This window comes from Carcharodon carcharias, chromosome 1, assembly GCF_017639515.1.
Source record: "Carcharodon carcharias isolate sCarCar2 chromosome 1, sCarCar2.pri, whole genome shotgun sequence".
NCBI classification, from domain to species: Eukaryota; Metazoa; Chordata; class Chondrichthyes; order Lamniformes; family Lamnidae; genus Carcharodon; species Carcharodon carcharias.
Window position 1 is genome coordinate 188,897,915 of NC_054467.1, and position 27,318 is coordinate 188,925,232.

The 27,318-nt window shown below is 42.2% G+C and overlaps 1 protein-coding gene across 9 annotated transcripts in view; it reads left to right on the top strand.

The window, feature by feature from the left end:
- The first annotated feature begins 16,999 nt into the window (after positions 1–16,999).
- LOC121279313 (protein FAM214B) overlaps positions 17,000–27,318 on the top strand; it is a 163,847-nt gene continuing 153,528 nt past the window's right edge. For 5 of the 9 annotated variants that reach the window (XM_041190503.1, XM_041190493.1, XM_041190511.1 and 2 more), the window contains exon 1: positions 17,000–17,130. The gene's annotated coding sequence lies outside the window, so the exon portion shown is untranslated. Of the gene's footprint in view, positions 17,131–17,203; positions 17,410–27,318 lie in introns of those variants that run through there. The other 4 variants (XM_041190517.1, XM_041190479.1, XM_041190470.1 and 1 more) reach the window with 4 other exon arrangements.

Here is a 27,318-nt window from a genome sequence, read left to right on the forward strand (position 1 = left end):
AACCAGTTCTAGCGCGTTCAGCCCAGTGACTGGAGCTCAGTTTTTAAAAGTTGCTCAGGCCAGTGACTGGACTCAGGTTACTTCAGGTCAAAAGTTGCTTTTGCCTATGTCAGCGGTTCAGCTGCAGCCTCTGGCCAACAGCCTGCTCTCTAGTTGGTTCTTCAATGTATTGATCCAAAAAATCAACATGCACACACTCCAGGAAATCCTCCTCCACAATATCAATGCTAGTTTGGTTTGTCTAACGTTTATGTAAATTAAAGTCACCCATGATTACAGTTGTACCCTTATTGCATACGTCTCTAATTTCCAGTTTAATGCCTTCCCTTACATCTCTGTTACTGTTTGGGGGCCTATAGACAGCCCCCACCAATGTTTCTTATCTCCACCCAAACAGATTCCACATCATGATTTTCTGAGCCAATATCCTTCCTCACTATTGCATTGATTTCCTCCTTTACTAACAGTGCTACACCACCTCTTTTCCCTAATTGTCCGTCCTTCCTAAATATTGAATAACGTGGGTGTTCACGTGGGTGTTTGTACTGGTCCTGCCTTCCCCAAAACCGGTCCCAATGTCCTAGGAATCTGAATCCCTCCCCTCTACACCATTTCTTCAGCCACATATTCATCCAATATATCCTGTTATTTCTACTCTAGCTAGCACGTGTCACTGATAGTAATCCTGAAATTGAATCTTCTTTAAATGGCAGAAGATGTCAAAATAACCTCTGTCGTCAATTACACAGAACTACAAGTTCCCAAGAGCCCCAACAGGAAAGATATCCTTGACTGGACTTCAACTCTGAATTGTCTTCACTCTTTGCAGAGCCAGTATGTCCTTTTTTTTTATTCATTCATGAGATGTGGACTTCATTGGCTGGGCTAGCATTTATTGCCCCTCTCTATTTGGCCTTCAGAAGGTGGTGGTGAGCTGCTTTCTCGAACCAGTGCAGCCCATGTTTGTGGGTACACCCACAATGCTGTTAGGAAATGAGTCCCAGGATTCTGATCTAGCAACAGTGAAGGAATGGTGATATATTTCCAAGTCAGGATGGTGGGTAACTTGGAGGGGAACTTCCAGGTGCTGGTGTTTCCATCTATCTGCTGCGCTTGTCCTAGATGGTAGTGGTCGTGGGTTTGGAAGGTGCTGTCTAAGGAGCCAAGGTGAATTCCTGCAGTGCATCTTGTAGATGGTATACACTGCTGCTACTGTGCGTCAGTGGTGGATGGAGTGAATGTTTGTGGATGTGGTGCCGATCAAGCGGGCTGCTTTGTTCTGGACAGTGCCAAGCTTCTTGAGTGTTGTGGGAGCTGCACTCATCCAGGCAAGTGGGGAGTATCCAGACAAGTGGGGAGTATTCCATCACATTCCTGACTTTGCCTTGTAGATTGTGGACAGGCTTTGGGGAGTCAGGAGATGAGTTACTCATCACACGATTCCTAGCCCCTGTCCTGCTCTTGTAGCCACAGTATTTATATGGACAATCCAGTTCAGTTTCTGGTCAATGGTAACCCAAGGATGTTCATAGTCAGGGATTCAGTGATGGTAATACCATTGAACATCAAGGGGAGATGGTTGGATTTTCTCTTGTTGGTGATGGTCATTGCCTGACACTTGTGTGGCACAAGTGTAACTTGCCACTTGTCAGCCCAAGCCTGGATATTGTTCCAGGTCTTGCTGCATTTGGATATGGATTGCTTCAATGACTGAGGAGTCGTGAATGGTGCTGAACATTGTGCAATCATCAGCGAAGATCCCCACTTCTGACTTTATGATGGAAGGAAGGTCATTGATGAAGCAGTTGAAGATGGTTAGGCTGAGGACACTACCCTAAGGAACTCCTGCAGTGATGTCCTGGAGCTGAGATGACTGACCTCCAACAATCACAACCATCTTCCTTTGTGCTAGGTATAACTCCAACCAGAGGAAAGTTTTGCCCCTGATTCCCGTTGACTCTGGTTTTGCTTGGCCTGCTTGATGCCACACTTGGTCAAAGGCGGCCTTGATGTCAAAGGCAGTCACTTTCGCCGCACCTCGGGAGCTCAGCTCTTTTGACTGTGTGTGAACCAAGGCTGTAATGGGGTCAGTAGCTGAGTGGCTCTGGCAGAGCCCAAACAGGGCATCAGTGAGCAGATTATTGCTTAGCAATTGCTGCTTGATAGCACTGTTGATGGCCCCATCCATTACTTTACTGTTGATCGAGAGTAAACTGATGGGGCAGTAATTGGTTGGGTTTGATTTGTCCTGCTTATTGTGTACATGACATACCTGGGCTATTTTCCACATAGCCAGGTAGATGCCAGCGTTGTAGCTGCTTTGGAACAGCTTGGCTAGGGGCGTGGCAAGTTCTGGAGCATAAGTCTTCAGTACTATTGCCAGAATATTGTCGGGGCCCATAGCCTTTGCATTATCCAGTGCCTTCAGCCATTTCTTGACATCACATGGAGTGAATCGAATTGGCTGAAGATTGGCATCTGTGATGCTGGGGTCCTCCAGAGGAGGCCGAGATGGATCAGCCACTTAGCCATTGTAGCAAATGCTTCAGCATTATTTTTTGCTGATGTGCTGGGCTCCTTCATTATTGAGGATGGAGATATTTGCAGAGCCTCCTCCTCCAATGAGTTGTTAAATTGTCCATTCACAACTGGATGAGGCAGGACTGCAGAGCTTAGATCTGATCCGTTGGTTGTGGGATCACTTGGCTTTTGATGCTTATGCTTTTGGCACGCAAGTAGTCCTCTTATAGCTTCACCAGGTTGACACCTCATTTTTAGGTATGCCTGGTGCTGCTCCTGGTATGCCCTCCTCCATTCTTCATTGAACCAGGGTTGATCCCCTGCTTGATGGTAACGGTGGAGTCGGGGATATGCCGGGCCATGAGGTTACAGATTGTGTTTGAGTACAATTCTCCTGCTGCTGAAGGCCCACAGTGCCTCATGGATGCCCAGTCTTGAGTTGCTAGATCTGTTTGAAATCTATCCCATTTAGCACGCTGGTAGTGCCACACAACGCAATGGAAGATATCTTCAATGTGAAGATGGGATTTTGTGTCCACAACAACTGTGCGGTGGTCACTCCTGTCATGGACAGATTCATCTGCAGCAAGCAGTTTGGTGAGGATGGGATCAATTATGTTTTTCTCTCTTGTTGATTCCCTCACCACCTGCCACAGACCCAGTCTAGCAGCTATGTAATTTAGGACTCAGCCAGCTCGCTCTATTTTCTTTGCAGGTGCCAGAATCTGCTCTTTGGTCAGACCAGCCAACCACTCAGAATCACAGAATTTTAATAGCACAGAAGGAGGCCATTCAGCTCATCCTGTCTGCACTGGCTCTCCAATTGAGCATTATGACCTCATGCCATTGCCCTGCCTTTTCCCCGTACCCCTGCACATTGTTTACAGAATAACAGAATTTTAACTTAAATGATTAAGACACCTCGAGTGGAAGACAACCAATAGATGAACCAGCAGCAAGAAAAGCCTCAACCTCCGGCTCCAACATCTGTTGATTAGATACTCCAAGGCACTACGTCGCAGACACTGTAACCTCTGGCTAGTATAACAGTTAGCCAGGTGAAACTGGAACAGAGAAGCAGCCATCAACCAACAGCAGCACACCTCAGTGAGTGTTATGATACTAGATGGTGTTATTACTGGACAAGTCAGATCCCAGAATGGAACCTGATTTGATAGATCATAATTTTTATTTTTTTTAACCATGGAGTGTATTTACTGAACAGATTCACATGTGTCTGTTAATTAACTCTTTAACAAATGAAAAAAACCTTTATTTAACAAGAGATATGAATTATATTACATTAGATAACAAACATGTTGGAAAGATTTTCAATACAGACACCAAGAGAACAAATGATTCAAACTCACTCTTTCCCTTTTACCCCAGCAATAATCTTTACAGATCCAAGATTCCAGTGAAGCTGTACCACAATTCCACACCAAGGGTAGAGCAGGTTCAGTTGCAAAGAGATTTCTCTTCCAGAATTGGTATCTTCCTTGAGATATCCAGAAAACTCACTCTAAGTTCATTATCACTTTAACTTTCAAGCAATACATATTAGTTCCTTAACGGTCTGGCAGCATTTACAGCTAGAGAGAGAAAACCTTAGAAATTGTCTTCATCCTATGGTATACTCCTACCAACTGACTAACAAACTACTTTCTGTTCCTGCTTGTCTCTGTGGGTCTCTCTCTCTCTGGACCCCTGTTGCTCAGCAACAGCACAGTTTTTTTCTACCTTTTGTGCTTGTTTAACTTCCCTAAGCTACTAGCCTCTCCTTAATAACTCAGCTCTTCGCTTCAAAAGTCGTAAAACCTCATTTAAAATGCATGTGTACAAACAGGGCCTTGAGACTTCCTGGCTCCATCTCTCAGAAAACTCTAAACTGAAACCAAAACCCTTTTCACCTTTCCTAACACTCAAATAAAAAATATAAATTAAGCCTAAATCTATCTCTTATTACTAACACCCATAAAGATAATTTGCTTAAAACTATCTCTATTTCCTAACAGTGAGGCAAGGAAGCAAACCAATGAGAACGTCGCTGCACAGAAAGCTAAACTACCAGGTGAGCCCATTGATAAGTCATACCAACACAATAGGAAGAGACATCTCCCATCCCAACATGCACCATGGTGAACCACACATAGGAAGAAAAACAGAATTGAGCAGGAGTGGTTCAACTCCAAAGAATTAAAAAGGAGAATTAAGATCAACCAACCAAACACCAGAATGACTACATCCAAAGCAACCTCCTACTCATCAAGGTTTACCCAGTACCACAGAATCTACCATTCCTCAAACTGTTGTAAAAACAAGATCTGGAAGAATTATAAAGCCTCCAGACCACCTGAACGTATCAATACTGAGACTTGAGCAGGGGAGAAGGGGTGGTAGAGGTAATATAAATATGTTGGGTAAACAGGAGTGCATTGTAAATATGTTGGATAAAGACTTGTGGAGAGGTGTAATATAAGAGTCTGGCATAGAAAGAATTAAAATGAGACTGGGTGCAGTACTGCCCACAGTGTAATGTAAAGGAACACATGATCTGAGTCTAGAGAGCAGTCTTCTACTGGACAGACAATTTGTAGAGGCAAGCATGGAGAAAGCTTCTAGCTTAGACCTTATACTATATAAATGTATCTACTTACAAGTAGTTAATAAACACTTACTGTTAAACCATATAGGACTCAGAACCTCTTCATGAGACCTACCAAACTACACCTTACAACGCTAACAATGAAACAGCCCCAGGCTTACTGTCAGGCAGACTTCAGAACAGGGTCACATGGTCCCTTTCACTTACCTTAAATTTAAAGATACAGTCCCAAAAAATATTAATTTTATAAACCTCGCTATTATAACACCTGTCTTCCAGCAGTCCAGACTTCTGCTGCCCATGTTGACACCGGCTGGGTCCTCAAGGCTCGGAGCTGAGCAAGCTCAATCTGCAAGGCATCTGTAGCCTCCCCCACTGAAAGTCAGCAGCCTTCCACCAGCCATGCTGCAGCCACTGGGGTAACATTGTGTACTAACAAAAGACCAGACAAGGGCCTGCAAAACAGAAACTAAGGAAATGCACAAGGGTAATTAGTAAGTTGCAATGCCTTTCCTCATAATTTAACCCTTAGAATCTGGGTATCATTCTGGTAACTCTACATTGCACTCCCTCCAACGCCAATATATTCTTCCTACTGTCTGGTACCCAGAACTGCTCTCAGTAGTCTGGGTGTGGTCTAACCAGAGCTCTGCATCGCTGAAACTTGACTTACTCCCTTAAATTCTAGTCCTTTAGATATAAAGTCCAGAATTCCATTAGCCTCCAATTCTCTGTACCTATTTATCACATTTAATCATCTATGCACCTGTAACCCTGATGCTACATAAATGCAAGTTGTTTTTATTATACAAATAAGGAAGTACTTTGAACTAAAAAAAATCCTCTATACTTTCCATTTCTTTTGTGGATAATTCGAATCTTAAACAGGGATTCTGAGTAACCTCCTGGTAATGCATGTTCAATGTTGTTGAGCAGCTTAATTTCATTCTTGAGATTCTAAAGAAATGTTTTATATTCTGGACCTGGAAGTGGTTTTGACTACATTTTTGTTCCTGTTTATGACAACCTTTTCCAATTTTCCATTGCTATTCCGATTCCGATGTACTATCAATTATCTATAGCAACCTTGCTACAGAAAGAGGTTTAGGTTTGATATGAAGCATCTTATTCAAATAGCTTTCATGCTGATAACATTGTACAAAGGTCAAGGCATCAACAACTAACAGTTAATCACTCCTAAAGTGGAAAATTTATTTTTTATTCCAGAGATTACAGGTAGGATCAGAGACAAATAACTGAATCAGCTTTGTTGCCTTTCTGCATTATATAACCTTGTACAGGTCTGGAATCAAGTTTAAACAAAGTTGAAGGTGATTCTGTTAATTCATTGCCAGATCTTTATATTTCTAATGTATTAGGCCAGCAAATATGTAAAAACAAAAAACTGCGGATGCTGGAAATCCAAAACAAAAACAGAATTACCTGGAAAAAGTCAGCAGGTCTGGCGGAGAGAAAGATAGAGTTAACGTTTTGAGTCCTTCGAGTCTCTTCTTCACTCTGGGAAGGGGGATCTCATTAACTCTGAAGAAGAGTCATACGGACTCAAAACGTTAACTCTGTCTTTCTCTCCACTGATGCTGTCAGACCTGCTGAGTCTTTCCAGCATTTTTTGTTTTTGTTTCAGATTTCAATCATCCGCAGTATTTTGCCTTTATCTTATTGTAATATTTCCAAGTTTAGTTTGCTGATGACACTGTGAGCAGTGGTAAGAGGCTTCAAGACAATATAGCCAGGTTGAGTGAGAGGGCAAATACATGGCCGACGCAATATAACTTAGATAAGTGTGACGTTATCCACTTCGGTAAGAAAAACAGAATGGCAGAGTATTATTTAAATGGTGATAGATTGGGAAATGTTGATGTACAAAGGGATCTGGTTGTCCTTGTACATCAATTACTGAAAGCAAGCATGCAGGTGCAGCAAGCAGTTAAGAAGGCAAATGGTATGTTGGCCTTCACTGTGAGAGGACTTGAGTACAGGAGCTAGGATGTTTTATTGCAGCTGTATAGGGCCTTGGTGAGACCGCACCTGGAGTATTGTATGCAGTTTTGGTCTCCTTACCTAAGAAAGGATATACTTGCCAGAGGGAGTGCAGAAGGTTCACCAGACTGATTCCTGGGATGTCAGGATTGTCGTATGAGATTGGGCCGGCTCGGCCTGTATTCACTGGAATTTAAAAGACTGAGGGGGGATTTTATTGAAACGTACAAAATTTTGACAGGGATGGACCGACTGGATGCAGGGATGATGTTTCCTCTGGCTGGGGTGGTGGGGGGGTGGTCTAGAACAAGGGGTCACAGTCTCAAGTTACAGGGTTGGCCATTTAGTACTAAGATTAGGAAAAATTTCTTCACTCAGAGGGTGGTGAACCTGTGGAATTCTGTACCACAGAAGGCTGTGTTTTTGCAGTGACCACCAGAATGTGACAACCTTCCTGAACTACATCTACTACCCACCGAGGCATGTGTCTTTGCACTGGTGGAGGGTGCAGGTGACTGCTGTGACACCTCTACATCTTCTTCCTACTCCCCAATGTCTTCGGTCCTCTGTGGGCTTGTATGACTGCTGTGCAGGGCTTTGTCTTCTTGCCTTGTCCTCTTCCTGCTGGCACCTGTAAGTGAGAGAGGAGTGTGACTGCATGAGCTGCCACCAACATGGAGGAATGTGTGACCCTTTGGTTCAAGGTGACATGCATGGATCCTTACTGGATGGTGGCCGCCTGGCAACCTCTCCATCTCTGCAGGCTCGGTTATGTTCCTCCCCTGCCAGCTCGACTGCCCACTCCTTGAAGTTGGTCAGGCTCTTCAGGTCAGGCCAGCCATCTCCCATCTTCTCCCTCACTCTCCTATTCGTGCCTTAACTTTTCCTGCACAAAGACAGAAGACGGGGTTGAGAGTTATTGGGTTTCAGGTATCTTTCTCATGCTTCCAGTCTTACAAATAACTCACTGGATTGTGTGCCACGTGATTGATGCAATGCAGATTGTCCTCAAGAGTTCTAGGGCAGCATCCTCCAGAGTGGTAAAGCATGCAGATATAAGGATAAGACTCACAGAGGCAAGTCATTAGCTGTGCTTGGTGGTGCCCTCAATGCCTGAACCCATTCCCCCCCACCCACATCCCAGACAGCATATGAGCTCTCTGTTGGAAGGGTCAGGGACCTACAATGGCCTTCAGACTAGATAGAATGCAGCGGGGCTATGAGGCGTCACATTATCATGTTGCCACTGAGGCCTATGTCCCCCCTACCATTCAGTGAAGTGAGTGTGAGCATTTAAAGGTTCACTTACCCAGGCGCAGTGGATGAGGTCATTCATGCATTTCCTGCACTGCAGGGCAGTTCTCTGGTGGACGCCGTGGTCACTAGCTACTCTGGAGACTTTCTCCTGTGCTGGGTTGGTCTGTCTGTTCGGCCTCCTCCTCCCATCCTCTGGGTAAAGGACACCTCTCCTGGCCTCCACTTCATTCAGCAGGACTCCCAGGGAGACATCACTGAATTTGGATGCAAGAGCTCCCTGTGCTCTGCAGGCCAACTCTTCCTTGAATGTTAGGTAGGTTGCTGTCCGGGCACCTTCTAAATATGGCGCCCAGATATGACGGCGGGGTACGTACCATCCAGCCTGCCCCGCAAAATGTTGGGAAACCTCCCACTGTATAATTAATGAGGCCAGCATAGCATGATGTGCTGTGAATTCCCTCCAGCCTCCGTTCTAGCCCCCACCACGGGACTTAGACCCAGAATGGAAAATTCCACCCACAGAGTGAGGATAAATGGGTTAATTTCGGTTTGGCAAACTGTAATTTGTGGGATACCACAAGGATCAATTGTTTACAATCTGTATTAATGACATGGATGAAAAGGCAGAATGTATTGTAGTCAAAGTTGCTGATGATACAAAAATAGTGGGGAAAGCAAATTGTGAGAAGGACACAAAGAGTCTGCAAAAGGATATGGATAGGTTACATTAGTGGGCAAAAATTTGGCAGATGGAGTATATGTGGGAAAATATTACATTATTCTCTTTTATAGGAAGAATAGAAAAGCTATATATTATTTAAATGGGGAGAAACTACAGAATGCTGCTATAAAAAGGGATATGGGTGTCCTCTTACATGAATAACAAAAGGTTAACATATAGATACAGCAAGTAATAAGAAGGCACTCAGTAGGGTACATATCTCCACCACACTGTATTAAATCAATGTTATTACAATTATGCGGCTCTTCCTTGACGCTTTACCATGTCTGGGTGATGCTCTGTGACTACAAAGCTGAAAAAGAAATCTTTATTAAGAGTTTTCATCTCACTGAGTGGCCTCAGGTCAATCCATCTCCAACAACCTGCTCTGAAAACTCTGCTCAAATTTTGATAGCTGTGAAAAATTCCACCACAGCAGCAAGGACAATCTACAAAATTCTAAAACAACCCACAGCATTTTAAAAACAGTAAATTTCCTTACAAATGTTAATGGATCCTTTAAAAAAATTATTGGATCTGGATCTGGATCATTGCCAAAAATTAATCAGTTCTTCCTTGGGCCATACCATACCTGTGTAGCAGATTTCATTGAAATCTGTCCGTTAGTTTTTGAGATATATTGTTTACAGGCAGACCAACAAACAGGGACAAAAACATTACCTCTGCTTACCTTCAGTGAAAGAGGTAATTAGGAAAGCAACAACTTATATGTATATAGCACCTTTAACATAATGAAATGTCCCAAGGTGCTTCACAGAAGCATTATAAAACAAAGTATGATACATAAAGAGATATCAAGTCAGTTGACCAAAAGCTTGGTCAAAGAGTTAGGTTTTAAGGAATGACTTAAAAGAGGAAAGCGAGCTAGAGAGACAAAGAAGTGTAGGGAGGGTATTCCAGAGCTTGGGGCCTAGGCAACTGAAAGCACAGCCACCAATGGTGGAGCAATTAAAATTGGAACAAAAATAAAAATAGCTGGAAAAGCTCAGCAGGTCTGACAGCATCTGTGGAGAGGAATACAGTTAGCGTTTTGAGTCCTTATGACTCTTCAGAAGAGTTGCACGAGAGGCTAGAAATGGAGAAGTACAAATATCTCGGAGGGGTGTGGCGCTGGGGGAGATTACAGATCGGGAGAGATGAGGCCATGAAGGAATTTGAAAACAAGGATGATAATTTTAAAATCAAGATGTTGCTTGAGTTGGAGCCAATATCTGTCAGTGACAACAGGGGTGACAGGGAATGGGGCATGCTGCATGTTAAGACATGGGCAGCAGAGTTTTGGATGACCTGAAGTTTACAGAAGGTAGAATATGTGAGACCAGTCAGGAGTGCATTCAAATAGTTGAGTCTAGAGGTAACTAAAGCATGAATGAGGGTTTTGGCAGCAGATCAGCTGAGACAGGGTGAAGTGGACGATGTTACAGAGGAGGAAATAGACAGTCTTGGTGATGGAACAAATATGAAGTTGGAAGTTCAAATGTGATATGAAGGTTGTGAACTGACTGACCTAATCTCAGATTGTTGCCATGGAGAGGGATGGAGCTGGCAGTTAGGAAATGGAGTTTGGAGCAGGGACTAGAAACAATGGCTTCAGTCTTGTCAATATTTATTTGGATAAAATTACTGCTCATATAGTATTGGATGTCAGATAAGCAGTCTGATAATTTAGCAGTGGTGGAGGAGTCAAGAAAGATGGTTGTGAGGTAGAGCTGGGAATCATCAGCGTACATGTGGAAACTAAAGCTGTGCCTTTGGATGATGTTGCTGAGAGACAGCATCTAGATGAGAGTTAGGAGGGGGACAAGGATTGATGCTTGGGAGATAACAGAGGTAATGATGCAGGTGCAGAAAGACAGGCCATTGCAAGTGATTCTCTTCCTATGGTTAGATAGATAAGAATGGAGCCAGGAAGAGCAGTGCCACCCAGCTGGATGACATTGGAGAGTCATTGGAGGTGGTTTTTGTGTGGTAAGTTATGTCAAAGGCTGCAGGCAGTTCAAGAAGGACGTGGAGGGAAAGTTTGCCTTTGTCACAGTCACATTGTATATTATTTGTCACTTATTTTATTTGTTCATGGGGTGTGGGTGTTGGTGGCTCGGTCAGCATTTATTGCCCATATCAAATTTCCCTTGAGAGGGTGGTGGTGAGGTGCCTTCCTGACCAGATGCAATCCATGTCTTGTAGGTACACTCACAGTGCCACAGGGAGGGAGTTCCAGGATTCTGACTTTTATGAAAGCTATTTCGTCACTGAGTCTGGGGCGGAGGGATTCAAACATGGAGTTCCGTGAAAGATAGGAATGGATTTGAGAGGATCAAGGACTTTTAAGAAGAATTCATTCAAGGACTTTTGAGGAAAGGGAGGTTAAAGATGGGACAGTAGTTTGCAAGGGATGGTGGGGTGAAGGCTTAATTTTTGTTTAGAAGAAAATGGAATTTTGGCTTTTATTGCAAGGAGGTAATATATATTGCAAGGGGGAGTATTAAAGTGGGGAAGACTTGTTACCTCTTTCGCAGGGTATTGGTGAGACTGCACCTAAAGTATCATATATAGTTTTGGTCACTTTACTTAAGGAGGGATATACTTGCATTGGAGAAAGTTCAGAGAAGGATCGCTTGGCTGATTCCTGAGATGAAGGCATTGTTTTATGAAAGGTTGAGCAGGTTGTGCCTATACTCATTGAAGTTTAGAAGAATGAGAGGTGATCTTATTGAAGCACATAAGAACCTGAGGGCACATTGCATCTATTTCAGGTAAACAAAATAAGTGATAGCCATTTGCTGGTTCATTCCTCAGGGCAATACCTTTATAATCAGAGTCAAGCTGCCTGGCTTAAAATTTCAAACAATGCTTGGCAGTTAACTGTCAGTCATCTTTAACCGGTGCATTTTCTATGGCAACGCCTGTACCATTCAGAGTCTACTTGCCAACCAATCAGCACTGTCTTCTCATACAGTATAAAGTTGTTGCTTCCCCTGACATTGCTATTCTTGTGATTTTCCCTGATAAGTGCAAGACGAAAAGCTTTGACAAAATGTATTTATTCAGCAATACTCAAGAAAATATACATTTGTTGTGAAGTATTAAATTTGAAATGTTCACCATTGCTTACCTAGTGTTGTATCATTTGGTGTATTTTCCAAATTTACCATAGCCAACTCTCCTCTAATATCTACAGAGTTGTCCTTGTTCAGATTTAAGGCCTTAGTTTTGGACTTAACTAAATTCCTCTCAAAATCAATATAAAAATCTAACACTTTGTTCACTAATCCCTAGAAGTTCATTTACTATAAGGTTATTAATTAACACTTTCTCATTGTATGAAACTAGGTCTGTTCCCTATTTGGTTCCACAACACACTAATCTAGAAAGTTATCTTGAATAGATTCCATTAACTTGTTCTCTACACTCTTACCTTTACTCCACACATTTGCCATTATGTGGTTTAGTTAGGGGAGATGGTGGTGTAGCTGTTATGTCACTGGACTTGTAATCCAGGCTAATTCTCTGGGAACATGGGTTCAAATTCCATCATAGTAGCTGGTGGAATTTAAATTCAGTTAATAAATCTGGAATATAAAGTTGGTCCCAGTAATGGTAGCCATGACAACATAGGAACAGGAGTAGACCATCAAGCCTGCTCTGGCGTTCAATTAGATCATAGCTGATCATCCAACTCAACACCACTTTCCTGCGCTGTCTCCATATTCCAAGATGTCATTCGTCTTCAGAAATCTATCCATTTCTGTTTTGAGCATGCTCAATGATTGAGCTTCCACAGCCCTCTTCTGGGGTAGAGAATTTCAAAGATTCACCACCCTCTGAGTGAAGAACTTCCTCTTCATCTCAGTCTAAAATGGCCTACCCCTTATTCTGAGAATATGTCCCCTGGTTTTAGATTTACCAGCCAGGGGAATCACCTTATCTACATCTATCCTGTCATGCCCTGTAAGAATTTTGTAAGCTTCAATGAGATCTCCCCTCATTCTTTGAAATTCTAGGGAGTACAGACATGATCTCCCCAATCTCTCCTCATAAAACAATCCCGCCATTCCAGGGATTAATCTGGTGACCCTCCGTTGCACTCCCTCTAGGGCAGGTATATCCCTCCTTAGATAAGGGGACCAAAACTGTACAGAATACTCCAGGTGAGGTCTTACCACGGCTCTATAAAACTGCTGCAAAACATCTTTACTCCCGTACTCAAATCCCTTGAGATGAAGGCCAACATGCCATTTCCCTTCCTAATTGCTTCCTGCACCTGCATGCTAACTTTTAGTGACTCATGAACAAGGGTATCCAGATCCCTTTGGACACCAGCATTTCCCAACATCTCACCATTTAAGAAATATTCTGTCTTTCTGTTTTTTCTACCAAAGTAAATAACTTCATACTTATTCACATTATATCTGCTATGTTCTAACCCATTCATTTAGACTGTCTAAGTCCTCTTGAAGCCTCCTTGCATCCTCCACACAACTTACGTTCCCAATTAGTTTGGTGTCATCAGCAAATGTGGAAATATTACATTTGGTCCCCATATCCACATCATTTATATAGATTGTGAACAGCTGTAGACATATCACGATTCCTTGTGGTACCCCACTGGTAACAGCCTGCCATCCTGAGAATGATCCGTTTATTCCTACTCTCTGCTTTCTGTCTGTTAACTAATTCTCAATCCATACTAGTATATTTCCCCCAATCCCATGTGCTCTAATTTTATTTACTAGCCTCCTGTGTGGGTCCTTATCAAAAGCTTTCTGGAAATCCAAATACACCACGTCCACTGGCTCTCCTTTATCAATGCTACAAGTAATATCGTCAAAAAACTTTCAACAAGTTTCCCTTTCATAAATCCATGTTGACTCTGCCCAATTTTATCATTCTTTTCTCGGTATCACATCCTTTATCATAGATTCTAACATTTTCCCTGCTACTGACATCAGGTCTGGAGTTCTCCATTCTCCCTCTTCCCCCCTTCTTAAATAGTAGGGTTACATTTGCTTTCAAAACTATCTTCGATTGTTATAAAAACCCACCTGGTTTGCTAACGTCATTTAGGGAAGGAAATCTGTCACCCTTATCTGATCTGGCCTACATGAGATTCCAGGCCACAGCAATGTGGTTGACTCTTAATTGCCCTCTGCTATGCCATAGCAAGCCACTCAGTTCAAGGACTATTAGGGATGGGTAAGAAATGCTGCCCTTGCCAGCGATGCCCAAGTTCCTGCAAAGAATTAAAAAAAATTCTTGCTTGAGTCAGTCACAAAAATTCAGACTGACGGTCCAGTGCAGTATAAAGGAAGTGCTGCATTGTCGGAGATGCTGTTTGGATGAGATATTAAATTGAGGCCCTGTCTGCCCTCTCAGGTTGAGACAAAACATCCCACGGAACTATTTCTAAGAGGAACAGGGGCATTATCTTCAGCACCCTGGCCAATATTTATCCCTCAATCAACATCAAAAAACACATATTATCTGGTCATTATCACATTTCCATTTTAGGAGCTTGCAATGCACAAATTGCCTGCCATGTTTCCTATATTACAATGATTACACTTCAAAAGTACTTCACTGACTATATAATGTTTTGGAACTTCATGAGGTTGTGAAAAGTGCTATATAAATGCAAGTTATTATTCTGAAACCAAATTATGGCCTCATGAAACTAAATGCAAACTACCAAGTCTTTGTAACTTCTTGCTCTCATATTATCACAGACTTACAAAAAGGGTTATCAGGAAGTTGGAGTTGTATCAGCTTTAAAAATTATTGGCCAGTTTTTGCACACTGTCTAGATGGGTTTGCATTCTCTGCCTCAGCTTTTTAACTCCCCATCCATAGCAATAAAAACAGACAAGAGTGATACCATTAGGCAACTCCAGCAATAATTGGTTCCAGGTGCTTAAATATTGAAATTCCTTAAGTTGTTTTCTCAGCAGCGAAACTTCATTCTGTGACAGCTGTGCTTCAGTTGGTAGCACTCTCGCGTGAGTCAGATGGGGTTGTGGAATTAAGTCCCAGTTTAGGACTTGAGCACAAAATTCAAATATTAACATTCCAGTGCAGTACTGTGGGAGTGCAGCACTGTTGGAGGTGCCATCTCTCGGATGAGAAGTTAAACCGAGGCTCTATCTGCTCTCTGGAACATAACCAATCACATGGCATTATTTTGAAGAGGAGCAAATACAAAAATAAAATACTGCGAATTTGGAAATCTGAAATAACAGAAATGAATCACAGAATTGTTACAGTGCCGGAGGAGGCCAGTAGGCCCATCGTGACTGCATAGGCTCTCTGAATGAGCACCATTCTCCCACCTTCTCATAACCCTACACATTCTTTCTCTTCAAATAATAGGCTAATGCCCTTTTGAATGCCTCGACTGAACCAGCCTTCACCACACTCTCAAGCTGTGCATTCCTGACGTTAACCACTCACCGCATGAAAAAGCCTTTTCTCATATCACTTTTGCTTCTTTTACTAATTACTTTAAATCTGTGCCCACTCTTTCCCGATCCTTTCACAAGTGGGACCATTTTCTCCCTGTCTACTTTGTCCAGACCCCTCATGATTTTGAATACCTCAATCAAATCTCCTCCCAGCCTTCTCCTCTCCAAGGAAATCAGTCCTAACTTCTCCAATCATAGCTGAAGTTCCTCATCCCTGCAACCATTCTCGTGAATCTTTCCTGCACTCTCTCCAATGCCTTCACATCCTTGCTAAGGTGTGGCACACAGAACTGGATGCAATACTCCAGCTGAGGCTGAACCAGCTATACAAGTTCAACATTTCCCCCTAGCTCTAGTGCCCTATGCCCCTACTAATAAAGCTAAGATACAGTACGCTTTATTAACTGTGCTCTCAACCTGTGTCCTGCCATCTTCAATAACATATGCACATCCCTCGGGATCCAGGTCCCTCTGTTCCTGAACCCTTTTAGTATTGTACCCCTTTTTATACCGTCTCCATGTTCTTCCAATCAAAATCAATCATTCTCATTTCTCCGCATTGAACTTCATCTGCCACTTGTCCGCCCATTCCACCAACGACTCTATTTCCTCTTGAAGTTCTACAGTATCATCACAATGCTTTCCAGTTTTGTGTCATCTGCAAATTTTGAAATTGTGTCCTGTATACCAGTGTGTAAGTCATTAGGTCAATGACCTTAGGTCAATGTTGAAAACACTCAGCAGGACTGGCAGAACCTGTGGAGAGAGAAACAGAGTTAATGTTTCCAGTCAGACACCTTTCATCAGAACTGAGAGTTATGCCTAATGTCCTAAGTATTTATCCCGCAATCAACATCACTCCAAAAGATTATCTTGTCATTATCAGATTGCTGTGCACACGTTGACTGCCAGGTTTTCTACATTATAGGGTTAACTGCACTTCAAAAGTACTTCAATAGCTGTAAAGCATTTTAGGATACTCAGTGATTGTGAGAGCTGCTACATAAATGCAAATCTTGCTTTCTAACAGACCCTGCATACAGCATCGGGGCTAGGGCTCCCCATTCACTTCACTTCCTGCACAAGGTTCAAATCAACCGCCGTCCGGTCACAGTGGTGAAGGTGTCAAGCGATGAGCGGGGCAGCTCCACGGCTCTCATTGGTCACCTGGGCGGTAAGGAGGTACTGATTGGCTGCCCCGCGGAGCCGGCTCTTCAACGGCTCCGCCCCCTCCCACGCCCCCCGCGCACCGCGGCAACACCAAGCACGTGCGCCGAGACTCGCCGGCCTGTGACGTCAGGTGATTGACACTCCATAAGCGGACGCAACTGACGTCTCATTCATCGGCGTGAAATGCAAATAAGGGTCTAAGTATCCAATAACCTTCCAAGCTCAGGAGGGGGCGGGGTGGGGGAGTTAGCGAAGCACGGTCGCCTGACAACAGGCCGGAAGGAATGCATGTGTACGGAAGCCAGTGTGGGTCAAGCGGCGTTCTGAGCTGGGTTTGTTGTATCGAAGTGGAAGGGAGAGGAACAGTGTTTGGGTGAGAGGTAAGGCGGGTCGGAGGGTTCTGGGGTTAGATTTGTGCCGGATGGGGAGGAGAGGCAGACAGGGGCGGGTGTCCATTTGCCTTGTTTTCTCAGCTGCTTGAACCAACTGTTAGTGGTTAGTTTCAGGAAGGAGTTAAACTCCCGACTTGCCGCAACAGATCAGCTGTGAGCACTGACTGCTCCTGCTCGGTGAAGGTATGAACCGTGGGGCTTTTTGTCTGTCAGCTCGCCGCCTCTGTCCTGAAGGTATTCAATGGACTGATGGGCATCGCCTTTTCGGTGTGTAGGGAAAAATGTTGTATCCTGCCTTTGTGTCAATTTGTGCCATCGTAAAACTTGCAGGTTTCGGTCTAGTTTAAATTTCGGCGATTAATGTTCTTTCTTAATGTAATTCATGGTTTTTGAGGTGATGGTCGGAGGAAAGGGGGCTCCAGGAATGTACAGAGACATTTATAAGCCATTGACATAGAAATAACCGTGCAAAACGCGTATGATCTTGGGAACGTGAAGGGTGGTTCGTATCAGTGACGGTTTTAATCTGTCAACTTGTTTGTCAGTCGATGCATTAATAATAAGGAAAAAGAGTGACTCCGGAGAACTTGTCAAATGATCTTTTGATCAGACAATTGCAAATAAGTGTATTATTGTGGATGCATTTCATGGATTGTTTTGTTTTTTGGTTATCTGGAAAGAGACTGGATCCCCATGGTGACCATAGGAACGTCCTTATAAAGGGTTTATAAAAACTATTGGTATCTACTGGTTAACCCACTGAGATCTGGATTTTAGTTTATTGGGCCTAGTCTCCAAGGCACGCTTGTTTTTCAGCATCAAATCACTGAAATAATATAATGTGAAACTACAAATGAAGTGCATAAATATTTTCGAAAGCAAAATACTGGGGATGTTGGAAATCTGAACGTTAAAATGCTAGAAATACTCAGCAGGTTTGAGTATCTGTGGAGAGACAGAAACAAAGTTAATGTTTCAGTTCTGGGATCTTTCATCATTAATATTTTCTTTAAAAAAAACCTGAATTGTATGCATTTGCACGACTGGTGAACACCCCTGAAGTTAATTTCTTCATCCAGTGGTTATGGAGGTACATAATGTTACTTCCTGAATTCTTTTCCAAGTTTTCTAGCCTTTATATTTGCTGGACTGATGATTGAGTTCAATACTTTTTTTGAGGTCCCCTGACAGCCATAGCAACCGTTTGTTGATACGTATAATCCAAACCCTGATTGTCCAGCACAATTGGGAGACTATTCAACATGATTTTGCAAAAGTACAATTTTTAGGCCATCTGAAAGCTCTTAGTAGGAGTTAAATTTATGGTTACAGAGGACAATACTGCTTGACAACAATACTGCAATTTCAAAGTACTGAAAGGAAAATCATGTCATGAGTATATGGTACACAAAGTTATACGTGTTTCCTTTTGATATTCAGAGTTTAGCATCTAGGTCTATGAATGTTATTCTGGAGAGATCTGCAAAAGAGTCTTGTAATATCCTTAAGCCAATACCATATGAGGAAACAAATGTTTTTAGTTTAGAACACAGTTGTTAGAAGTGATGCTGGAGCAATTGGTTTATTGAAACATTCCAGTTAGTTAATGAAGCTGCAAGAGAATAAATTCCAGAAAATGTGGAGCAAGCCTATGACTGAGTTGTAACATTTTCCCTTCTGAGTTAAAAGGTGTGAAGTGAAGACCGGATATCCATATCTGAATTCTGGGTTGATCCACAATGAGGATGAAATTCTGGTAGATCCCTAGATTATATTGGTTGTGGTAACCTGCAAAAACTTTCTGCTGTATAAGACTAATGACCTATCTTATCGGTCGGTATAATTATGGTTGTGTCTATAGAAGGTCATCCATGCTGCATCTTGTCAGATGGTTAATCAGCCTGTGAATCCTTCCCATACTTCACTCAATTCTCCAAGTTGAGAGGGTGAGGATACAGCAATAAAAAAATGAATGTGATTGATTATAGATGTGGGTATTCAAAGAGAAACAAAAATCATTTGAACTCAACATATTAGTGATGTGATACAGGATGGCCAAATAAGTCATAAACTTAGAAATAATATATAGAATTTAAATAGCGTCACTGCTGAAGTTAATATTGAATTGTCTGCTCTTTTAGGTACTTGAAATAATTTCAATGGAAAATCCAAGTTGTTTTTGTTAAAAGTGGTCATCTTACAATTAATTAACCTGAATTTGAATGATTAATTCAATTAATAGTCCCTAAGAGTCTCTGAAGGTACTATAGCTAAATTTGCCGATGACACCAAAATAGGTGGGAAAGTAAGTTGCAATGAAGAAATAAGAAATTTACAAATGGATATGGACAAGTTAGGTGAATGGGCCAAAATTTGGCAGATGGAGTTTAACATGGATAAGTGTGAGGTTATCCATTTTGGTGGGAAAAATAAAAAGGCGACTTTTTATTTAAATGGAGAGAAATTTCAGAATGCTTCAGTGCAGAGGGACCTGGGTGTCCTCGTGCATGAATCACTGAAAGCTAGTATGCAGGTGCAGCAGGTAATAAGGAAGACAAATGCAATTTTGGCATTTATTGCTAAAGGAATAGAGTATAAAAATAGAGAACTGTTGTTGCGACTGTACAAGGCATTGGTGAGACCGCACCTGGAGTACTGTGTATGGTTTTGGTCCCCTTACTTGAGGAAGGATGTAGTTGCATTGGAGGCGGTTCAGAGGAGGTTCATTTGATTGATTCCAGAGATGCGGAGCTTGCCTTATGAGGAGAGATTGAGCAGTTTAGGCCTATACTTGCTAGAGTTTAGAAGGATGAGAGGAGATCTAATAGAGGTATATAAGATGCTAAAGGGGATAAACAAAGTAGATGTGGAGTGGATGTTTCCCCTTGTGGGCCATTCTAGAATGAGAGGCCATAGTTTCAGGCCAAGGGGTAATAGATTTAAATCAGAGATGAGAAGGAATTACTTTTCTCAAAGGGTCGTGAATCTGTGGAATTCACTACCTCAGAGTGCAGTGGATGCCGGGACGCTGAATAAGTTTAAGGAGGAGATTGACAGATTTTTAATTAGTACCGGGCTGAAAGGCTGTGGGGAGAGGGCGGGAAATTGGAGTTGAGGCTGAAATGAGATCAGCCATGATTGCATTGAATGCCAGGGCAGGCTCAAAGTTCTTATGTTCTTATCCCTTCTCCCTAAAAGAGGAGCACGTTTTTTGTCCTTAAACCTGCTAAGCTGTTTGGGAAACCATCAATGCAATTGTTTTCTCCTCCCACCCACCTCAGCAGTTCATGTTGGAAGGTATGGGAAGAAAGAATGCAATTGCCCCTTCTCCCTTCCACAGTAGCAGTATCTCTAAGGTAAAAATTATATACTTATTGCAAAATCTTGACATCTTGAAACAGGAGTTGTGGACATGCAAGGGCTCCTTCTATTGTGTGCTCTGGAATACTTTTTAAGTTTCTAGATTTTACTTATCTCCTGAAGGCAATGACTGACTGAAATTAGGAGATGGTTTCACTCGAGTGCTCTGCTCAGGTAGTTATTTTTCATACAAGTGCTGGCTTGTAAGTATCAGAAAGAATTGAACTTCGGGTCTCTGTGCCAAAGTGCTGCATCGGCTGGATGCATTGTGACACTTTGATAGGGCCCTTCTATGCTGCAAAATTCAATAATTCTATAACTCTGGCTCAATATATTAATCTAGCGCCTGTGCATTCTTCCTGTTTGCAGCATCTGACTTTCAGTTGTCATATTTTTGTCACACTTTGAGTCATTTTCCCATTAAAAGTTACTATATATTTTAATGAAAAATGGCTACAAACACACAGTTTTGACAGCATAAGTTAGCCATTGGGTTCCCACAGTTCGCTCAAAACTTTCTGGAACATCAGTGCCATTCACCACTTTTCCTCTCAATAATTGAAATTTTTAATTCTATATATATATAATATACTTAATTTCCCATGATGCATCAGTCCAATTACCTCTATTGATTGGACATTTTCTAGAGCTCCAAACAATTTCTGTCTAGCAACTTTTCCTTCCATTAATTTTGAAACACAAAAGGACAAATTTCAAGAGCATTCCTGGAGTAAAATTTACATTGTTTTTTAAAGTTATGTGGGGTAACAAGGGCAGTGGTTCTGAAGACACATCTGTTCAAGCTTTTGTTTTATGCTTCACAAACCTTAAAAATTGTATTAATTTGTTTTGGGCAAGGGAAGTTCAAGAGTCTTCCTGTAATGTCAGTTCAAATATAAAAAACACCAATTTAAATTCGAAGCCACCTCATAATCTCCACTTATGTTTTGCTGAGAGAAAAGTTCAATGACTGTGAGGGGTTCATGGACATTTTTGTCATTAAGATCTAGGCAATTCTATCAGCTGCCTCTGCCGCATTCCTCCTTTCCAGTAGCCCATATGGCCAAATTTCCTTTAATGCTCTCTGCTGCCCTAGCCCTGAACTCACATTTTTCTCTACTTGCTCTCCTATCTCCCTTCATGCTATCTACCTTCATAGTCCTGCTGAGTTCATCTTACCCATGACACACCTCATGTTCCCTCAATCTTGATCACCCAATTTCCCCTCCTGAACCCCACCCACATTAGCTGATATTGTAAATGGTTCTCTCGCTTCAGGTGTTGAACACTTGAACCCACTGTCCTTAAACTGCCATCTCATCTTCAATCTCCCTCTCCTCTCAAGAGTCCTTGAGAGTGTTGTCACTTCCCAAATCCATTCCCATCTTTCCTGGGACTCCATGTTTGAATCCCTCCAATCAGGTTTCTGCCCCTGCCACAGTACTGAAACAACTCTTGCCAAAGTCACAGAATCCTATGTGACTATGCCAAAGGTAAATCTTCCCGCCTTGTCCTTCTTGACCTGTCTGTCACCTTTGACACTGTTGGCCACACCATCCTCCTCCAGCACTTCTCCACTCCTGTCCAGCTGTGTGGGACTGCTCTCTCCTGATTTCATTTTCATCTATCTAATTCCAGATAATCGCCTGTAATGGCTTTTGCTCCTGCACCATTACCTCTGGTGCTCCCCAAAAATATCTATTCTTGGCCCTCTCCTATTTCTCATCTTTATGTTGACCCTCGGTGACATCATTTGAAGGCACAATATTGATTTTCACATGTACACCGATGACTCCCAGCTCTACCCCACAAGTACATCTCTCGACGACTCCACTGTTGCTAAATTATCAGACTGTTTACTTGATAACCAGACTGAAAGAGCCAAAATTTCCTCTAATTAAATATTGGGCAGACTAAAGCCATTGTTTTCAGTCCCCACCTCAAACTCCATCCTCTAACTGCTCACTCCATCCCTCTCCCTGGCAACAGTCTGGGATTAAGCCAGTCTGTTTGCAACCTTGGTGCCACAATGGAGGAGATGGTGGAGTGCTGGTAATGTCACTGAACTAGTAACCCAGAAGCCCGGGCTAATTCTGTGGGGACAAAGGTGCAAATCCAACCATGGCAGCTGGTGGAATTTAAATTCAACTAATAAATTTGGAATTAAAAGCTACTCTCAAGTCTAGGTGTACAAAATTATGACTGGAATAGAGTGGACAGGATAAAATTGTTTCCCTTGGTGGAGAATTCTAGAACCAAGGGACATAGATTCAAGATAAGTGGCAGAAGGTGTAGGGGGGACATGAGGAAGAATATTTTTTACGCAGAGGGTAGTGGGTGTCTGGAATTTGCTGCCCAAGTTGGTGGTAGAGGCAGAAACTCTAAACTCTTTTAAAAAGTACCTGGATCTGCACCTTAAGTGCTGTACGCTGCAGGGCTAGGGGCCGGGTGCAGGAAGGTGGGATTAGAAAGGGCACCTGGGTGTCCTCGGGCTGACATGGACAAGATGGGCCAAATGGCCTCCTTCTGTGCTGTAACTTTTCTATGGTTCTAGGCCCAAGCTCTTGAATACCCTCCCTACACCTCTCCATCTCTTTACCTCACTTTCCTCCTTTAAGACACTTCTCAAAACTTCACTGTCCTTAAACTGCCATCACATTTCCAACCTCTCTTTCCTCTCAAAAGTCCATGAAAGTATTGTCACTTCCCAAGTTTCTGGTCATCTGACCTAATATCTCCTTATATGGGTCAGCGCCATACTTTGTTTTGTGATGCTCCTGTGAAGTGCCTTGGGATGTTTGATTATGTTAAAGGCGCTGTGTAAATGTAACTTGTATTTGGTTACAGCATTGAGACAGGTATTGACTTCATAGCTGAAATGTGGGTGGGGGCCAAAAAAGGATAGGGAAGACACCAATTTTTTACTCGCTTAGTTTCATTCAAAAGCTGAAGTTTGAAATCAAATTAAGGTTCTTTCAGCTAAAGAATAGGAAGGAGGTCTAAACGGGGGGAGGGGTGGTTACAGGTTGAAGGTGAGGCACTTCTTGGGAGAGAATAGATGGAAGATTGTGCGAGTGATTACAGAACAACCAAGTGGCAAAAATAATGACTAATTCAGAGGGGAAGAGGTATGGCACCTGATAAGCTATTGATAGAAAATGAAAAGCTAAGGGATGTAAGGGGCCCAAGGGGTTTGAGGGAAGCATGCATGGTTGAAAAGGAGGTTTCTGAGGTCCAAATTTTCCCTGAAATTCTCACCAGAAATGCAATTTACAACAGTTTGTTGTTCCTTTCTGCATATATCATGCCAAACTACCAATACCTTCCTATCCAAAAGAAATCAGAGAAGCAGATGAGGACAGAGAAAGAAAAGTATAAAAAATGAGGGGAGGAGAGAAAAGCAGAAATGGCATCAAGAAGACAGCAAAGTTGGGTAAGAGACACTCAATATGGGAGAATCCAGAGACATGCATTAAAATCCCATGGGCAATTTAAAATCAATTAACTAAAAATAAATAGTATCAGTAATGGTGGCCATGAAATATAGGATTGTTGTAAAAATCATCAAGTTCACTAATGCCCTTTAAGGAAGAAAATTTGCCAACATTATCAGGTCTGGCCCATATATGACTCCTGATGCACAGTCATGTGGGTGACTTTTCCAGCAATGCCCACATCCCATGAATGAATGAAAATAAATTGCTGATTCACTGTGCCAAGCCATGACAGATCAACTAGTAATGTTTGGAAACTCTTATGTCTTCTGCTCATCCTGTTAATTTTTTCTCTTTTATAAATTTGCATGCAAAATGTCTTTGGTGGATAGTGAGGTGGTTAAGTTACTGGTCTAGAAAACATGAGTTCAAATTCAGTTCTTCTAAAATTCGCCTGGAAATGAAAAGCCAGGACCAGTAAAAGTGACCATGAAGCTGTTGTATTACTGTGAAAATTCAACTCATTCAGTTATGTCCTTTAAAGAAAAACATTTGCTGTCCTTCCATGGTTTGGCCTATGTGTGATTCTGGACCCACACCAACATGATTGACTCTTAACTGTGATCTGAAGTGGCCCAGCAATACACTCAGTTGCATCAAACCACTTGAAAGAAGAACAAGAATCAAAACTGTGGCCTCGTCATCGACTGAGGACACAACAAAGGGAATCACAGCCCAGTCAACCTTGCAATGGTCTTGTTGATATCTGGAGACTGGTGTGAAATTTGGGAGAGCTTTGTGACAGACTAGTCAAGCAAGATCCTGACATAGTCATAAACATAGAATTGTGTTGATAAGCCAGTATCCCAGACTCCTCCATCAACATCTCTCTACATCTCTTGTCCCAGATGCAGAACTGACCATCAGAGGCAAAGGCATAGTGGATGGGTGAGTGACTTTTTTGAGTCCTCAGCATAGACTCTGGAGCCCAACCATTGGCAAGGAAACATACTGCTGATGAATCTGTGCTCTTCCACATTGAACATCACTAGGAGGAAGCAGGGACATGGGATTTACTCTGGGTGGAGAACCAGCAGTATTCAGGGGAGAGATAAAGAAAGAGGGAGTAATCAGGTGCCCTGGCACTTGGAGTCTTTCAGTATTTGGGGTATTATCAAGGACCAGGAACACTGGAAGACAGTTAAAGAGATGGCAGTAGCATTGCAAGGAATAGGCTTGAAGAGAAACTGAATCAATCTGCTGAGGCTCATTCTTGACTTTTGGCCATTCATGCATTTTGCTTCTGGATTATAAGTCTGATTCCTTACCTCCATCAGTTTTAAGTGGAAAATATGCTTCAATACTGCAGTTGCTGACTACATTAGTTACAGCTATATTAGCTATAGAATAATTAGAATGTTTACAATTAGGTAATACTGGCTAGCTTCTGAAACAAAGATTGAAGTACTGGTGATGTAATTGGGTTGGTTTGTTTAACTGAGAACTTTTCAAAATTCTTCTTTTCAAATCACAAATGATCTTTCAACGATAAGTATGAGAAAAACATAATTTTCCAATTAAATTATTAATTTTTTTTGTCTAATTGTGCTCTTGCTCACTCTGTCTGCTTTTTGTGACTTAAATTCTTTCTCAATTAAACATTTGGTAATGATTGGAATGTGAAATTTTATCTGGGTTTAGTGCTCCCCACTGCAAATATAGAAATGCAGTTACAGAATGAAAAGATAAAGCTTGCTGAGAAATCCAAGGGCGATCCTGTGGATGAATGCTGGAAAGCTCTGCAAACCATACATTCTTAGATTGCAGAGATGTGGTTCATAACCTGCATCCACTGTTTTGGGGGCAAATATTCAATTAAAACCCAAGAATCTGAGGCAGTCTGATACTTTTAAAGCAAATGAAATTGAGCAATATAGCAGAAGAGGAGGTGATGGCGGAGTGGCATTGTCACTGGACTAGTAATCCAGAGACCCAGGGTAATGCACTGGGGGCCCGGGTTTGAATCCTGCCATGGCAGATTCAAATTCAATAAAAATCTGGAATTAAAAGAGACCATGAAACCATTGATTGTTTTAAAAGCCCATCTGGTTCACTAACTTCCTTTCGGAAAGGAAAGCTACCATCTACCCCTGATAACCTTTGATTCCCTTGCCTAGCAAGAACCTATTTACCTCAGCCTTAAAAATATTCAATGACCCTGCCTCTACCACCTTCTGAGGCAGTGTTCCAAAGTCGCACAACTCTTAAAGAAAAAATCTTCCCTCATCTCTGTCCTATAAAGGCAACCCCTAATTTTAAAACAGTGCTCCCTTGTTCTGGACTCACCCACAAGAGGAAACATCATTTCCATGTCCACCTTGTGAAGACCATTCAGGATCTTATATACTTCCATCAAGTCACCCCTCACTCTTCTAAACTTGGATGGAAACAAGCCCAGCCTACCCAACCTATCCTCATAAGACAACCTGCTCATTCCATGTATAAACCTGGTAAACCTCCTCTGAACCACCTCGCAATGTCCTTCATTAAATAAGGAGACCAAAACTGCACACAGTACTTGAGATGTGGCCTCACCAATGCCCTGTATAACTGAAGCATAGTATCCTTAGGTTTATGTTCAATTCCTCTTGTAATAAATGATAGCATTCCATTAGCTTTCTTGATTACATACTGTACCTGCATACTAACCTGTTGTGACTCATGCAGGAGAATATCTAGATCCCTCTGCATTTCGGAATTCTGCAGTCGTTCTCCATTTAAGTAATACTCTGCTTTTTTATTCATCTTGCCAAAATGAACAGCTTCACATTTTCCCACATTCTACTTGATCTGCCATATTTTTGCCCACTGAACATATCCATATCTGTGCAAGCTCCTTGCGTCTTCTTCACAACATAACTTGCTACCTACCTTTGTGTCATCTGCAAATTTAACTACCATGCCTTCACTCCCATCATCTAAGTCATTGTAAATTGTAAAAAGTTGAGGCCCCAGCACAGACCCCTGCAGGACTCCACTTATCACGTCCTGCCCATCAGTCAAAGACCCATTCATGCTTCACTAATAACCTTCCCTCCATCATAAGGTCAGAAGAGATGTTTTCTGATGATTGTACTGTGTTTTATATTATTTGCAACTCTTTAGATACCAAGCAGTTTGCACCTGAATGCAGCAAGACTTGAACAACATTCAAACTTGGGCTTAAAAGTGGCAAGTGGCATTCATGTCATGCAAGAGCCAGGCAATGACCATTTCCAACAAGAGAGAATCTAACCATTGCCTCTTGACATTCAATGGCACTGCCATCACTGAATCTCCCACTATCAAAATCCTGGGGGTTACCATTGACCAGAAACCGGTC